Below are 15,995 nucleotides of genomic sequence, written 5' to 3'. Positions count from 1 at the left end.
ATTCTGTACATTCCTCTGTGCTCTTCATGATAAGTGTACTTTTGGCCCCCTTCACTTATTTCACCCACCCCCTCACCCACCTCCTTCATGGCAACCATCAATTTGTTTTCTATAGTTAAGAGTCTGGGTTTTGTTTTTTGGGGTATTTTTTTTTGGGGGGGGGTCTTTTTTTTCTTGAATTGCACATAAGTGAAATCACAGTATTTCTGACTTATTTCACTTTGCATTATACACTCTAGATCCAAATAGCTGCAAATAGCAAGATTTCATCCTTTTTTATGGCTGCATAATGTCAAACCGTGTAAATGTATGTACATCTCCTTTTCCATTTGTCTTGGACACCTAGGTAGCCTCCGTAATTTGGCTTTTGTAAATAATGCTTCAACAAACACTGGAGGAACATATCTCTTCAAAACTGTTTTCATATTTTTTGGCTAAATACCCCATAGTGAGTAGAATTACATGTGATAATTCTCGAATATGCCTTAATTCTATTTTTTTATTTTATTTTCCTAATTCTATTTTTAATTTTTGGAGGAACCTTCAAACTGTCTTCCAAAGTGGCTAGACTATTTTGCATTCCCACTAACAATGCACCAGAGCTTTCTCCACATCCTCACCAACACTTGTTTCTTATGTTTTTGATTTTAGCCATTCTGACAGATGTGAGGTGATAAATCATTGTGGTTTTGTTTTGCTTTTCCCTGAAGAGAAAATGTTCAGCATCACTCATCATGTGTTTGTTGGCCATCTGTATGCTCTCTTTGGAGAAATGTCTGTTCATGCCTTCTGCCCACTTTGAAATTAGAATTTTCTTTTTTTGGTGTTAGGTTGTAGAAGTTCTTCATGTTTTTTTTTTTATAAATTTATTTTTTATTGGTGTTCAATTTGCCAACATATACAATAACACCCAGTGCTCATTCCATCAAGTGCCCACCTCAGTGCCCATCACCCAGTAACCCCATCCCCCCACCCACCACCCCTTCCACCACCCTTAGTTCCTTTCCCAGAGTTACGAGTCTCTCATGTTTTGTCTCCCTTTCTTATATTTACCACTCATTTTTTCTTTCCCGTTTATTCCCTTTCACTATTTTTTATATTCCCCAAATGAATGAGACCATATAATGTTTGTCCTTCTCTGATTAACTTACTTCACTCAGCCATAATACCTTCCAGTTCCATCCCCGTCGAAGCAAATGGTGGGTATTTTGGGTACTAGCCCTTCATCAGATAGGTCATTTGCAAATATTTTCTCCCATTCAGTAGGTTGTCTTTTAGTTTTGTTGGTTTCCTTTGCAATGTGAAAGCTTTTTGATGTAGTCCCAATAGTTTATTTTTGCTTTTGTTTCCCTTGCGTCAGGAGACTTACCTAGAAAAATGTTGCTATAGCCCATATCAAAGAAATGACTGTGCTCTTCTAGGATTTTTAGTTTTAGGTCTCACATTTGAGTTTTTGTGTATCATGTAAGCAAGTGATTCAGTGTTGTCCTTTGCATGTAGCTGTACAGTTTTCCTGGCATTATTTACTAAAAAGACTTCTATTTTCCTGGTTGTATGTTCTTACATCTTTTTGTCAGGGACTATTTTACTGTATAATTGTAGCTTTATTCCTGGGTTCTCCATTCTGTTCTGTTGTCTTATGTGTGTATTTGTGCTAATACCATACATTTTGAATACTATAGCTTTGTGTAATGTATATCGAAATCTGAAGTTGTAATCCCTCCAGCTTTATTCTTAGAATTGCTTTGGTTATTTGGGGTATTCTGGGGTTCCATAAAAGTTTAGGATTCTAGTTTTGTTGGTATTTCAATAGGGATTGCATTGAATCTGTAGACAGGGTAATATGGACTCTTGGCAATATAAATTCTTCCAATCCAGGAGTATGGAATATCTTTCCATCTTTCTTAATTTTTTAGCAGTGTATTTTTTTTTTTTTCTAGTTTTCAGAGTACAGGTCTTTCAGCTCTTTGGTTAAGTTTATTCCTGGATATTTTATTCTTTTTGGTGAAATTGTAAATGGGATTGTCTTTATAAGTTCTGCAACTTTATTAGGGTATAGAAATGCTATCAATTTCTGGGTGTTAATTTTTGTATCCTGCCACTTTCCTGATTTCATTTATTCTAGTAGCTTTTTGATGATATCTTTAGGATTTTCTATGTATACTGTCATTTGAAAATAGTGATAGTTTTTCTTTACCAATATGAATGCCTCTTAATTGATGTGACTGACTTCCAATATTATGTTTATTAAAAGTGGCGAGTGTTCATCCTTTTCTTGCTCCTGATCTTAAGAGAGAAGCTCCATTTTTCACCATGGAGGAAGATGATAGCTGTGGATTTTTCATATACGGCCCTTATCATATTCCCTCTAAATCTAGTTTTTGGAGGATTTCTATCACAAGTGGATGTTGTATTTTGTCAAAAGCCATTTCTCATCTATTGGAATGATCACAAATTTTTTATCCTTTTGTTTATATGTATCATGTTGATTTGCCAATATTGAACCACCCTTGTATTCCAGGAATATCCCACTTGATCTGTGAATGAGTAAATATGCTGTTGGATTCAGTTTGCTCATATCGAAGATTTTTGCATCTGTCCATCAGAGATAATGACCTGTGGTGTATTGTTTTGTTTTAGTATCTTTATCTGCTTTTGGTATCAGGGTAATGCTGGCCTCACAAAATGAAATTGGAAGCTTTCCTTCCTCTTCAGTTTTTCGGAATAGTTTGGAAAGACAATAGATATACTTCTACTGATGTTTGGTAGAATTCACCTGTGAAGTGCTCTGGTCCTGGAGTTTTGTTTGTTGGAAATTTGATTACTCAGTTTCATTGCTGATAGAATAAATTTTGTATTTCTTAGTAATTCGGTTTTGAGAGCTTATGTTTTCTAGGAATTTATCTATTTCTCTGGGTTTCCCAATTAGGCATATAATATTTCATAAGATGATAATCTCTTATATGCATTTTATGTCTGTGGTGTTAGTTCTTTCATTTCTGATTTTTTTCTCCCTAACTGTCTGCCTAAAGGTTTAATTTTATTGAACTTTTCAAAGCGCCATCTTATGGTTCCATCTACATTTTTTTCTATTTTGCTTGTTTTCTGCTCAAATCTTTCCTTTGCACTGGTTTAGAGTTTTTTCTAACTAGTTCAAATACAATTACCTTGTTTGAGATTTTTATTTGTTGAGGTAGGCCTGCGTTGTTATAAACTTGTTAGAATAGTTTTCACTCTACCTCAAAGATTTTTGGTCTACTGTGTTTTCATTTTCATTTGTCTCCATATGTTTTATGATTTCCTTAGATTTTCTGGTTGACCCATTCATTGTGTAATAGAATGCTATTTAACCTCCATGTATTTGTGGTCTATGCAGATTCTTTCTTGTGGCTAATTTCTAGTTGCGTAGCATTGTTAAACAAGATGCATGGCATGACTTCTTTTTGAATTTGTGGAGACTTGTGGCCTAATACATGATCTATTTTGGAGAATGTTCTACGTACACTTGAAAAGACCGTGTGTTCTGTTAGCATGGATGGTTCTGAATATGTTAGATATAGCTGCTGGAATGTGTCATTCAAAGCCAGTGTGTCCTCGTTGATTTCCCGTTTGAGCTATCTACTGATACATGTGAGGTGTTAATGTCTTCTATTACTCTTACTATTATTTATTTTGTTATTAGTTGCTTTATATATTTGGGTGCTCCCTTGTTGGATACATAAATATTTACAATTGTTATATCTTCTCATGGATTGTTCCCTTTAGGATTACATCATGTCTTCCTTTGTCTCTCATTAGTCTTTGTTTAAAAAGTCTATTTTGTCTAATATTGGTATTGCAACCCAGGTTTCATTTTACTTCTATTTGCATGATAAATGCTTTTCCCTCCGTTTACTTTGAATATGCATGTGTCTTTGATCTGCAAGCATGTCCTTGTAGGCAGCATAGAGATGGGTCTTCCATTTTTATCCATTCTGTCACCCTGTGTCTTTGGGTTGGGGCATTTAGTCCATTTACATTCAAAGTAATTATTGATAGGTATGTGCTTACTGTCACCGTTTATCTTTCTTATAAGGTTCATTTAGTGGTGGATAAACTTTATCTTTTTCTGGAAAACTCTCCAAGTCTACATAACATCGCCAGGTAAAGTATTGTCTGCAGATTTCTTCCTTTCAGCGCTTTGAGTATATCATGGGACTCCCTTCTGGCTGGCAGTATTGCTGAAAAATCAGCTGATATAGTCTTAATGGCTTTCCCTTTTAGGCAACTTTTTCTCTTGTTCTTTCAAAGATTCTCTTTATCTTTAACCCTTGACATATTATTTTGTGCTCCAGTTTAGACCTCTTTGGGTTCATCTTGTTTTGAACTCTGCTTCTTGGCCTTGGATATTCATTTCCCTCAGGGGTGATGGAAGTTTTCAGTTATTTCAAACAAGTTTTCTACACTTTTCTGGGATTCTTATACTGTGAATACTCGCTTGATGTTGGAGATCTTTTAATATATTCTTTTAATTATTTTTTTTAATTTTATTTATTCATGAGAGACACAGAGACGCAAGCAGAGGGAGAAGCAGGCTCTGTGCAAGGAGCACGATGTGGGACTCCATCCCAGGACCATGACCTGAGTCGAGGGCAGATGCTCAACTGCTGAGCCACCCCGGTGTCCCATATATCCTCCTTTTTTTTTTTTTTTTTTTTAAAGTTGGGTTTTTTTTTTTTTTTCCTGTTCAGCTTGTGTTACCTTATCTTCTAGATTGCTGATATGCTCTTCTTCTAATCTACTCTTGATTCTCTGAAGTGTTTATTCAACTGTGGTTCTCTTTTTTCTTTATTATATGTCTCATGGAGTTCTTCCATTCTTCTCCAGCCCAGTGAGTATCTTTATGATCATTATTTTTTTTTAAAGATTTTATTTATTTATTCATAAGAGACAGAGACACAGGCAGAGTGAGAAGCAGGCTCCATGCAGGGAGCCCGACACGGGACTTGATCCTGGGACTCCAGGATCATGCCCTGGGCTGAAGGCAGATGCTAAACCACGGAGCCACCCGGGCTGCCCATGAACATTATATTAAATCCTTTATTAGACACATTTCTTATCTGCTTCATTTAGTTCTTTTTATGAGATTTATTTTTGTATTCTTTTGGAGCATATTCCTCTGTCTCCCCATTTTGCTTGACAGTGTTTTTATGGGTTAGCTGAAATGTTATTTCTCCTAAAGTTGGAGTGGTCTTGTGCATAGTCTCTGTTATGCAGACTGTGTGCTTGGTGTCTTTTGCTGACAATGGCTATTAAACTGTGGCTTTTTACAGAATTAAAAAAAAATAAAGAAAAAGCAAAAACAAAACCAATAAAAAAACAAATTTTAAAAATAAAAAAAATAAAAATATTAAAAAGCCTTGTTTTCTATGCCCCAGCATCACAGGAGGTGACTTGTAAGTCACCTGGGCTTGATGAGGTTGTGAGCTCCCTGTGAGGAGACAGCTTCCAATGACGGCATCTGGTTTTGCCTGTTAGAGCCTTGTGACCTCCCAATTATGGCTTCTGAACCTGCCCCTGATGACATCCAGACTTGGGTCTGTTTTTTTTCAGGTGAAGTGGAGAGCATTCACACAGCCACTTGACCCTTTGACCTGTGGCTGCTTTTCCTATGCCTCAGTGCAGCCAGGGCTGGCATGGGCTTGTGGACTCTGGCCTCACTGAAGTTGCAAGCTCACTGAGATGAGCAAATCTGCCCATTTGGGAGTCCCGACACTGCTCTGGGTGGGCACTTCCAAGGTTGGGTAGGAACATAAACTGTAGTTCTCTAGTGCCTCTGACCTGGAGAGCTTTCCTACAGCTCCTCTACTGCTTCCTAGAGTTCTAGTGTCGTCTCTTTTGTATGCTAATTCCTCTTTAATATGACAGTTTTTTGCTGTGTCCAAGTATGGAGAGGGATCTGTTCCTGGTTCCTTTTTTTTTTTTTTTTTTTTTAATTTTTATTTATTTATGATAGTCACAGAGAGAGAGAGAGAGAGAGAGAGAGGCAGAGACAGGCAGAGGGAGAAGCAGGCTCCATGCACCGGGAGCCCGATGTGGGATTCGATCCCGGGTCTCCAGGATCGCGCCCTGGGCCAAAGGCAGGCGCCAAACCGCTGCGCCACCCAGGGATCCCCTGTTCCTGGTTCCTAAGTACCCTTTCCTCATTGCCCATCACAGTGTTGGGGAGTTGGGGTTCCCTTTGTCACCATGTCTCTGTCTCTTGCTCTTCTCTCTCCAGTTATTGGATAGCTGTTCAGTAAGCCCTCAGGTTTTCTTCAGAAGGAATTGTTCAATTAATAGATGTAATTTGGTGCATTTCGAGGAGATGAGTTAAGTCTTAAACCAGAACTCCTCTTGATACTGTTTTAAATGTGGTTGTTTTCTGCTTCCTTTTTGAGAAATTATTTATGTGCAAAAACACAACTTATTCTTGTATTCTTTTTTTAATATTTATTTATTTATTTATTTATTTATTTATTTATTTATTTATTTATGATAGAGAGACAGAGGCAGAGACACAGGCAGAGGGAGAAGCGGGCTCCATGCCGGGAGCCTGACACAGGACTCGATCCCAGGACCCCAGGATGGCGCCCTGGGCCAAAGGCAGGCGCCAAACCGCTGAGCCACCCAGGGATCCCCTATTTTTGTATTCTATTCTGCAACTTTATGGAATTTGTATCAACAGTTTCGGGAAGTCTTTAAGGTTTTCTACATGTGAGAATGTCACCTGTAAACAGATAATTTCTTCTGTTTGGGGATACCTTTTCTTTCTGGGTCTGCTAGCTTTTGCTCTCAAGGCAGTTATGTTGAATGGAAGTGGTAAGACTGAGCATCCTTGCCTTGTGCTATTAAATGAAAGCTTTTTATCTTTCCCCATTGTCGACGGCTAGCTATGGGCTTTTCATAAGTGAACATTACTGTAACTGAAACTGGGATACTGGCATGAGAGCTAACATAGACTTATGGAACAGAGACCCTAGAGATCCAAGTATATATTGTCCACCAGTTTTTGACAGGGGCACCAAAATTACACAATCTCAAGGGAATGGTGTTGGGAAAACAGTATCCACATTCAAAATTATGAAATTTGGACCCTTGTCTTAAAACATGCAGAATAACTCAATCAGACTAAATACAAAAGTCCTAAACCCACAGAACTCCTATGAGAACATGAAATAGCTCCTTGACGTTGGCCTTGGTGATAATTTCTTGAATGTGACACAAAAACACAGGAAACAATACTAAATGAGTACACTGCATCAAACTTAAAAGCTTTGGCGCACCAGAAGAGGCAGTAAACAAGATAAAATCACCTTACAGAATGGGAGAAAATCTGTACAAAGCCATGTAACTGATTAGGAGCTAATATTCAAAATGTGTAATGAACTATGGCTCAAGAGAAAAAACATTAGATAATGGATGGACATTTCTCAAAAGACGGAAGTCCTAAAGGGATGTGAAAGGGGACTGAACTTCATTGATCCAAGGAAATGTATATCAAAACCACAATGAGATATATCCCCTTACATCAGTTAGGATCACCATTCAGAAAATGCAAGATAACAAGTGTCCATGAAGATATAGGGAAAAGGGACTCTCATGCAGTGTTTGTGTGAACATAAGTTGGTGCAACCACCATGGAAAAACAACATGGAAACTCAATAAATTAGAACTACCATATGATCTAGCCCTTTCACTTCTGGGTATTTACCCAGAAGAAATGAAATCAGGATCTGGATAGCTGCACTTCCATATTCATTTACAGCGTTACTCTCAATGGTTTAAAGAGGGAACAATTTAAGTGTCCACAGACTGATACAGAAATTGTTATATATATATATATATATATATATATACAACAAAATATTTAGCCATGAAAAAGGAGACCCTGTAATGTACAGCACCATGGATAAGTCTGGAGAGCATGCTAAGTTAAATAAGCTGGATACAGAAGAAAAAAATGTGGAAATTAAAAAGTTGAATATGTGGAAGCAGAGAGTAGGTGGTAGGGGAATGGGGGAGATTGGCCCAAAGTTGGTGTGCTCTAGAATAAGTCCAGGGATCTCCTATATATCATGAAGGCCAGCAGCTGGTAATCCTGTATTGAATACTGGACATGCTAAGAGTAGATAGTTAGGTGCATTCATCACACACACACAGTGGTTGTGAGGGGATGAGGCGTTAATTAGCTTGACTGCACTGATCATTTCACTCTGAGTATCAAATCACCATGTTGTACACCTTAAGTATACTTTTATTAAAATAAGCAATGGACCACCCCTTCAATAAAAACCCCAAAAGGGCATGATAGTCACGAACTCCATCTTCACTCAAACATAGGTAAATCCCCAAAAACCTACAACAAAAAACTATATAAAATTACATGCTGTTTATTTCTAGATAACTATAATATGCAAATGTATATAGACACACATCTCTGTATATATTTGTGAACTTCATGTATAAAAGTACATATACACGTAAAACTTAAAAAAAAAAAAAGGAATGTGTATGTAGGTAACAAATCTCTAAGGGAAAACACAGTGATCATTAAACCTAAAACTCATTGTGGTGAGCCTTGAGTCTGAGGAAATCAGTGTGAGTGTGAGGAAGGTCATGATAAAAAGGGGTTTACAAGGAGCTTCAGAGGTGTACTTATTACTCTATTTCTTAAACAGTGTGGTAGGCAAAATGGGGTTTGTTATACTTTCTACCTTAAAATCAAGACTCCATTTGATAGGTATATATGGTGATGTGATTTAATCAGGAAAGAAACTTGTTTCTCCTGTGTTCTACAATTTTGAAAGGGCTAAATAACTCACATCCAGGATGTTGAAATCATATTACGAGGGGTGCTGATCATTGAGAACTGGGCTCTAGTTATGGGATTAATAAATGGCTGTTTAAGTGGATACTAGAGTTCATTTATTTTGTATGTTAAAATTTTGGCGGGTATTAAATTGTTGGGTTTAATTATATCACTGTTCCCTTCCTGTTTAAAGCCTTTTATTTTTTAAAACCTAAAGACACAGGCACATCAAACTTTTAAAAATGACAAAAAACCCAAAAGATTATATATAATCTAAATTACAGAGCTTTTATGGAACAACAAAATGTTCTATATTTCAAAATATAGAAAATTCTTAGACATTATCAATTCAATAAAATCAGATCAATGGTTATGAAGCATTATAGAACTTTGCTCTAGCAAGTATTTCATAACATTTAAATGTTATAAAATGTGAATACATTTATATTAAAAATTAAAAGTTTGAAATAATTTTGAAACAGCAAAAAGGGAAAGAGAATCAAGACAAACATGTCAACTATAGAGCTGTCACAGTCTAGAATGTCTTATTTTTCTAGCCTAAGAAGGTTTTATAACCCCTTGCAAGTCTTCAAAACCCTTTTGTATTGTTTACTTCATCATCCCTTCCTATACTGGTTTTCTTACCAAAATTCAATAAAAACAAATCAAGACTTCCTCTTAAAAACATATCAGAAATTATTAAAGTTCCCAGTTTTATTACAGTAGAGTCTTTACTAGGAGTGGATATTGAATACATCTGTGTATAAGGTTTTCTTCCCCTTTCAGATAATTTCATAAACATGATTTTGTGTACTGGCCATTTATCAAAATCTTATTCAGATACACTCTAAGGAATAACATGTATACTTTCTAGCACCTTTTAAAGAAGTTTACTCTTTTTTTGGTATTGGGGTACTTGGACTTCCTGTACAAATGTCTTCAGTTTTGAGACACCAGTTAGCCTGAACTGATCTTGTCCTGTTACCAGCAGTGGCTGATTTTCCTAGAAGGATCTTCTTCCCCTGAATAGCTTACAAGGTTGAGATGGGAATTTGGGTGCCACTTGGCATAGTTGATGGGATCCTCTAAGATGTAGGTATTTTGGACCTTCCTTCAAGATGGATTCTTGTGAAGAACTATACATTTAACATTTATATTCTGGGTAGCAGGCACTGAGCTATTGTTTTCAGGGCTTCAAAGAGGAACACCATTCTCCTAATGGTCCTATGAGGTGTAGGCTTCATTACTGTTGTCTCCATTTTATGAAGTAACCTGAAGCTCAGAGACAGAGGGTCCAAGTAACATGTTTGTCCCCACACGAGTAGTGAAGGACAGACCATGCACATGGACCTGTGTGGGGGTCAGGGTCACAATCCTGAACCATAGGGCTACCTCATCACTCGAATTTATCCATTTCTCTTTGCAAAGGTTAATGTACAAAGAGTTATTCCTACCTACTTACTAAGCTAGGAGTTAAGGTCCTATTTTTAGAACTTGTTCTTAAGACCCAGAGAGCCTGCAGACAAATCAGGAACTGTAGAGTCTGGATTCCACAAGATAAATGCTTCATGCTCCTTCTCTAAGGATTATAATCAGATACTTCTTATGGTTCAAAGTAGCCACTGCCAAACTGAGCATTTTTCTGAAGCTGAGAGGTTTGATAGACCTCATAAAATATATCGGTCCACATTTTTTTTTTAGCATCTTTTGACATAACCAAGATGCCCACATCACTATGCTTGTATCTTATTTAGGAATTTCTCTCCGATGCAGGAATGATCTATAGTGATCCAAAATATTGGCATCTTCTGGTGTCCTTCACGCATTTGCAATGACCAGTTCTTCATGACCAAATTAAAGCAGGAGTGCCTGGAAACACAGATAAGGTAAATGTTTGTCCTTGTCGGCTTTAGTGCTAGGAGCAAATTAGGGTAGTAAGCAGACTTCCTCAAACCTAAGTGCTATCGATGGAATGATGCCTCCTAAGTTTGTGTTCAACTCTGACCCCTGTATGATGGTATTAGGAGGTATGTGAGCGGTGCTGTCGCTGCTCTTGTGTCCCCTGTGTGGGATGCTATGGGCTGAGAACGTGTCTGTCTGTCTCTCTCCCCACTCTCTGAGGGAGAGTGTGATAGACCATCCCTGAATGCACTATCAGGGTGCACGTGAATTCTTTGAGCTAAAAATCAGTTAAGACCCAGCAAACTCAGGAAGAACTTGTTAACTCCTTAAAAGCCTGAAAATTTAGGTAGGGGGCCTATACCAGAAAGGGGACTCTTCCCAGAGCTGAACTTTCTGTATTCTGAGACTTCATGGCTGGACAAATATTTGAATTGCCTGGTTCCCTGTGAGTCTATTTTTATGGGGCTCCTGTGCATATGAAATTTGTCTTCTATTAATGACCATTAATAATCAGGCCAGCCAAAGAACCTAGCAGGGAAACATTGGTCTCCCCTACAAGTGGGGCACCTCTGGTGGTCACCACTCCCTCCGGGGCGGCTGCAGCTTTCATACCAGTAGTGTGCTCGTATAAACTTAAAACTTTGTCCTTGTCTTTTCAGCAGATGAAAGATTTTCTCAGACTTCTGGTCTGCTCTTAATAAGATTGTGAATGCTCCCTCATTAAAAACAAGATGACAGACCCAAAATAAAGTACCTTATCCTGAGCCCCATGGTCGCCAAACCAAGACAAAATTAGAACCTCTTCCAGAAATGGAATCTCAAACGGCTCAACCGGAAACCTCTGATCTGCATGAGTCAGGTCATCTGCCCGACAGCCCTGCCATCCCCTGAGGACAGCGACCTTACACTAACCAACCTGCTTTTCTGTCTAGCATAACCCCCTTGTTCCTACTCCCTTGCGCCTCTAAAACTCTTCCATCTTGTACAGCAACTTGGACCTCCCATCTGTGAGATGGAATGCTGCCTGGCTTAAACCCATTTTGGCTCAAAGAGAAAAACCCCTTAATTTTAATAGGCCTCATTTTATCTTACAGCCGCTCCGATGTCTGAAGAGGAGATCAAAGGAGACTCTCACTGACCCCCAGGAGCAGCAAGCAGCCGGGCAAAGGTACCTGAGGGCCCCTTGAGCACGGTGCTTTCTTGACACCTCTGGAGGTCATGGGTAGGTCTCTGGCAAATCCTGGACCCTAGTTCCAGAGCTGAGACTGGGTCCTCGTGCGATGCACAGTGGATCACCCCCTTCCCCTGGGGAGCCTGGGGTGAATCAAATTTTGCTTTAAGGCTGAGTGAGCAGGTCAACCCGATGAAAGGTCATCTTGAACTACAGTGACCACAGTGGAGACCATTCAGCCTACATAAGCTTACCTCGTGTTTATGAGGCGTCCTAGAGAGAGAGGGGTCTCAGCTAAGCACTCCCCATAATGAAGAGAGGGAGAGTTGTTTTATTCTTTTTGCACAGATTGTGCTGGACCAGGATGAGACCCCCTTGGGCACCCCACCCTTTCCCAATGGCATTGTTGGGTGGGGGGGCAATGGCAGAATCCAGCCACAGGTGAGAATTCTTGCCGGTCAACTCTCTCAATCTCTGCTGTGCCTGGGCAGAGAAGGAAAGTAACGTTCCTGTTGTCCCTTCCTTCCCAGATAGTCGCGGTGACATGCAAAAATACATATAAGTAGATCTTTGAGTTGTGACTCCTGAAATTGCCTCCAGGTACCCATTGGGTACCAAGAACTTGGGTTGGTGACTATTAGTTTTGAGGGAAGCCCCAAAAATGTGGCTGAACACAAAAGTCGGTTGTAGTAGATCTGTAGCTGGGGTCTTATTAAATGTTGCCTTACCCCACTCCCCCAGGGGAATCGTCTGAGTCAATCTTCTGGCCAACCTTGGGAATGGCTCTGGCTCCTGGGAAGGTGGCATGTTTTTCATCCTCTTTGGGAATGCCTGTTGCATCCAAAGAGTTGAATATTGCCAGAAATTTTTTTTTACTATTCTGGCTGAAACCTGACAAGAGATTTAAAAGGTGTTTGAGTGGTTTTATGTTCGGAAATGGGCCAGATTAGAAACTTTATATGCACAGCCTGTTAAGAAGAACTTTCTTTTATGCCTTGTCTCCTAAGCTAAAAATAAAACTTTGTACAAACAAGAGGGAAAGAAAAACACTCTAAGTCTTCTGAGGAAAGACTTATTGAAATTTACAAAGATATATAACTTTAAATCCAGATTGTAAGAACCTCCTGACTTCTGTCTTAGTTGTGGGTCATCTCCCTGATACAAAGAAGCAAACTGAAGATAATGCAGTTGGAGCAGTGTGGGTTCTTACCAAAACCCCCCTTATTCATATCAAAAGGCTTTCACATCCTGTAAAAGATCTGAATTTTGGGTACAAACGTCCTTCCTGGTGGAACTGGCAGCTGTACCTTTTCTTCTGGAAACAAGGTAATTCTTCTTTCCAGAAGCTTAAAGATGAAAAGGATAGTTGAAAAACCAGTCTTAGGAAGTATCTTAGGTTTCTTCCACAATTACTAGCCAAAAAAAGAGCCATCTGAGCAAGGAAGTGTCTTCTATTCTCCAGAAACAATAGCATGAATCCAGCTGTTTATCAATTAGTCGTAGGTTATTGTAAATGTCGTAAGGCTAAAATTTTAAAGTGAAGTTATGAGATCTGATTCCAATTGTATATTTATATGTCTGTGTCTATATTCTAAATTATTATTTTTTTAACCTCTACAAGTTTTGGTGAACCCATCCAAAGAACTCCATTTAATTTGCTTAAGGACAAGTGTTTATATAAATCAGGTGTACCCTCAGAAGTAGAGAAAGGAAATATTTCTCAAGATCCCGTGGTCTAGGATAATCTTTGATAAATATGGCTTACATTGTTTAATTAAAATAGTCCACATCTTCAGAGTTATCGGCATTAAATATAATACTTTATCCTACTGCTTTCACTAATAGTCAAGTAAGCTCATATTCTTTCTTACAGAATTTTGCAGTAGGAAAGATAACTGAAGATGGTTAGCAGTTCATTGTGACACTTTCGGGACTAAACATAATAAAGAACAAGTAAATACTTGTAAGATGTGAAAAGTGAATTCTTTTTTAAGAAGTGAAATTTTCAACAAATTACGTTTTATGGTATGTCGCCTTAAAATAGTTTCAAAAATCTTTTTGGTGACTTGAAGCCTCAGAGTTACAGGGAGACAGGTGCTGGACATTCCTTGTAGTGATTTCCAAATACAATAAAATACTGAAGCGTTAACCACTGAACATAGGTTTATCCCCTCTTCGCTTCCTTTTACAGAGGAACTGTGTATTTGGGTCTGTAAGCAAACCTGTCTTGTCCCTTTTTGAAAGCCCAGAGTGGTGTGTATTACTTTTCAGCCTTAAACATGGATTTCCCAGGCACTCACCCCAGTGATGGAGCTCTCCAATAAGCGTGTTTCCAGCACATGACTTAATAATGAACCAGGCTTCTGTGTTTGGAGATCTTGGTTGACGTTGATACCCGACGATGTAAGCCACTTGCTTTTTTTCTCACCATTCTTTAAATCTCTGCTCTTTGAACAGTGAGCCTAGAAAACCCTGGGTGCCCCCTGACCCCTGCCCTCAAAAGGAGCACAAGCCCAGGGCCATGTGCACGCTCTCCTTCTACCTGTGACCTCACTGTGTGGCCCCAGGTGTGTTCTGTAATTTCCAGCTCTTGTAAGGAATAAACCTTTATTTTATCAAAGTTTCCTGATGGTTATTGCTGAGGGGGTCTGGCACTCATAAGAACCATAGGGGCTGGTCCAGCCACAACATTATTCACTGATTGGTTGAAACCTGCACAGAATGATGCCACAGAGAATTTATTATCGGGAAAAATGTTTCTACAACTCAGGAAGTGCATTTGTCAGTTGGCCAATCCAGAGAATAGAAGGGTAATATCCACAATTGCTTGCTTAGTTTTCACTAGGAATTAAGGATTTTAAGAGTTCAAAAGTCTGATCAATACATGTAATTAAAACTACTTTCAAATAATAAAGGAAAGTAAATGATGGCTTGCTCCAGAATGAGAAAAAGGGGGAAGAACCAGGAAAAAACATCTGAACATACATAAAAAAAGGCTGTAGAAGATTTATGGAAAAGGGATCTTGGGAGAGGAACTTTATGTGTAGTCAAGCGAGGACAGGAATGGATTTAAGATTTAAAAAAAAATGAGTTTCAGTATCAGTACACTAGAGCAAAATTAGAATTTGAGTTTTCTACTTTAAAAGCTTTCTTAGATTATTGACATTCCTTCAGTAGGAACCCTATGTTTCTTAAGCAATCTGCCTGCATAGCAAAAATTGTGTGTTTTACCGAGTAATTTCCTGAGCTTCAGGTTTTCATCCTTTCTGATTTCTTAAGGAAACCCAGTCTCTTGTTCTCAGGGGTGCTAAGCAGTTTCACACCTATGTAGAGTTCAGTACTTGCTTTTAGAATCCTGTTCCCATGTCCCCTAAATCAGTATTTTAATCTGTGATCCTATTTAATCAAATGTTCAAACGTTTTGGTGGTTTCCCAAAATCAAATGCTAAATAGTCTGTGCTCAAATTAACTTTGAGATTTTCCAGCAAGTCTCTGGAAAATCTCAAAATATTTGTCTTTCACATTGTAAAAGAGATGTTAGATTAACTAGGTTTATTTGGTTTGCTAAATGATGCAGGGTGCATCGTCAAGTAATGATAAACCTGCAGTTATATATGTGGGTATGTTACTAATACAGGTATTATAGAAAGCACCTGCAGTTCATGGAAACTTGTCAAAAATGTCCACTAAGTACCTTAAATTGTCACTTAATTATTGCCTTGTAATAACTACACCTGCTTATCCTGTGAACTCTGAACAATACTTTAACCATGGCCATTCCTAAGTCTTTGTCATTTACAGTAATTTTTTTTTTCTGATGCTTTTGGCAAAGTGTGTGTATAAAACTGTTTCATCTTCAGGGAGACTCTTAAAACCTGTAGGATGTTTCAAAAGCATTGTTTTGTTTTTCCAGATTATACAAATCTATTTTTTTTCCTAAGCTATCAACAATTGGGTAAAATAGACCTTTGTGAATGAAGATGATTAATCTTTTCCTTCCTATCTGATCCCTCCAGAATGCAGAAGCTCTTAGCTTTATTGCCATAACAATACTACTTCCAAAAGTTTAATAAGAACCTGTCTTTTTTGTAA

General features: G+C 38.3%; 1 long non-coding RNA gene across 3 annotated transcripts in view; it reads left to right on the top strand.

The window, feature by feature from the left end:
- LOC144313927 (uncharacterized) overlaps window positions 1-14,485 on the top strand; it is a 67,461-nt gene extending 52,976 nt beyond the window's left edge. For all 3 annotated transcript variants that reach the window (XR_013379577.1, XR_013379575.1, XR_013379576.1), the window contains exons 2-4: window positions 10,604-10,716; window positions 11,827-11,900; window positions 14,175-14,485. This is a non-coding gene — a long non-coding RNA (uncharacterized LOC144313927). The remainder of the gene's footprint in view (window positions 1-10,603; window positions 10,717-11,826; window positions 11,901-14,174) is intronic.
- The last annotated feature ends 1,510 nt before the right edge of the window (window positions 14,486-15,995 follow it).

The sequence above is a fragment of the Canis aureus genome, chromosome 5, assembly GCF_053574225.1.
Source record: "Canis aureus isolate CA01 chromosome 5, VMU_Caureus_v.1.0, whole genome shotgun sequence".
Taxonomy (NCBI): domain Eukaryota; kingdom Metazoa; phylum Chordata; class Mammalia; order Carnivora; family Canidae; genus Canis; species Canis aureus.
The sequence above is the reverse complement of the archived record's forward strand: the minus strand, read 5'-3'. Positions and strand labels throughout refer to the sequence as shown.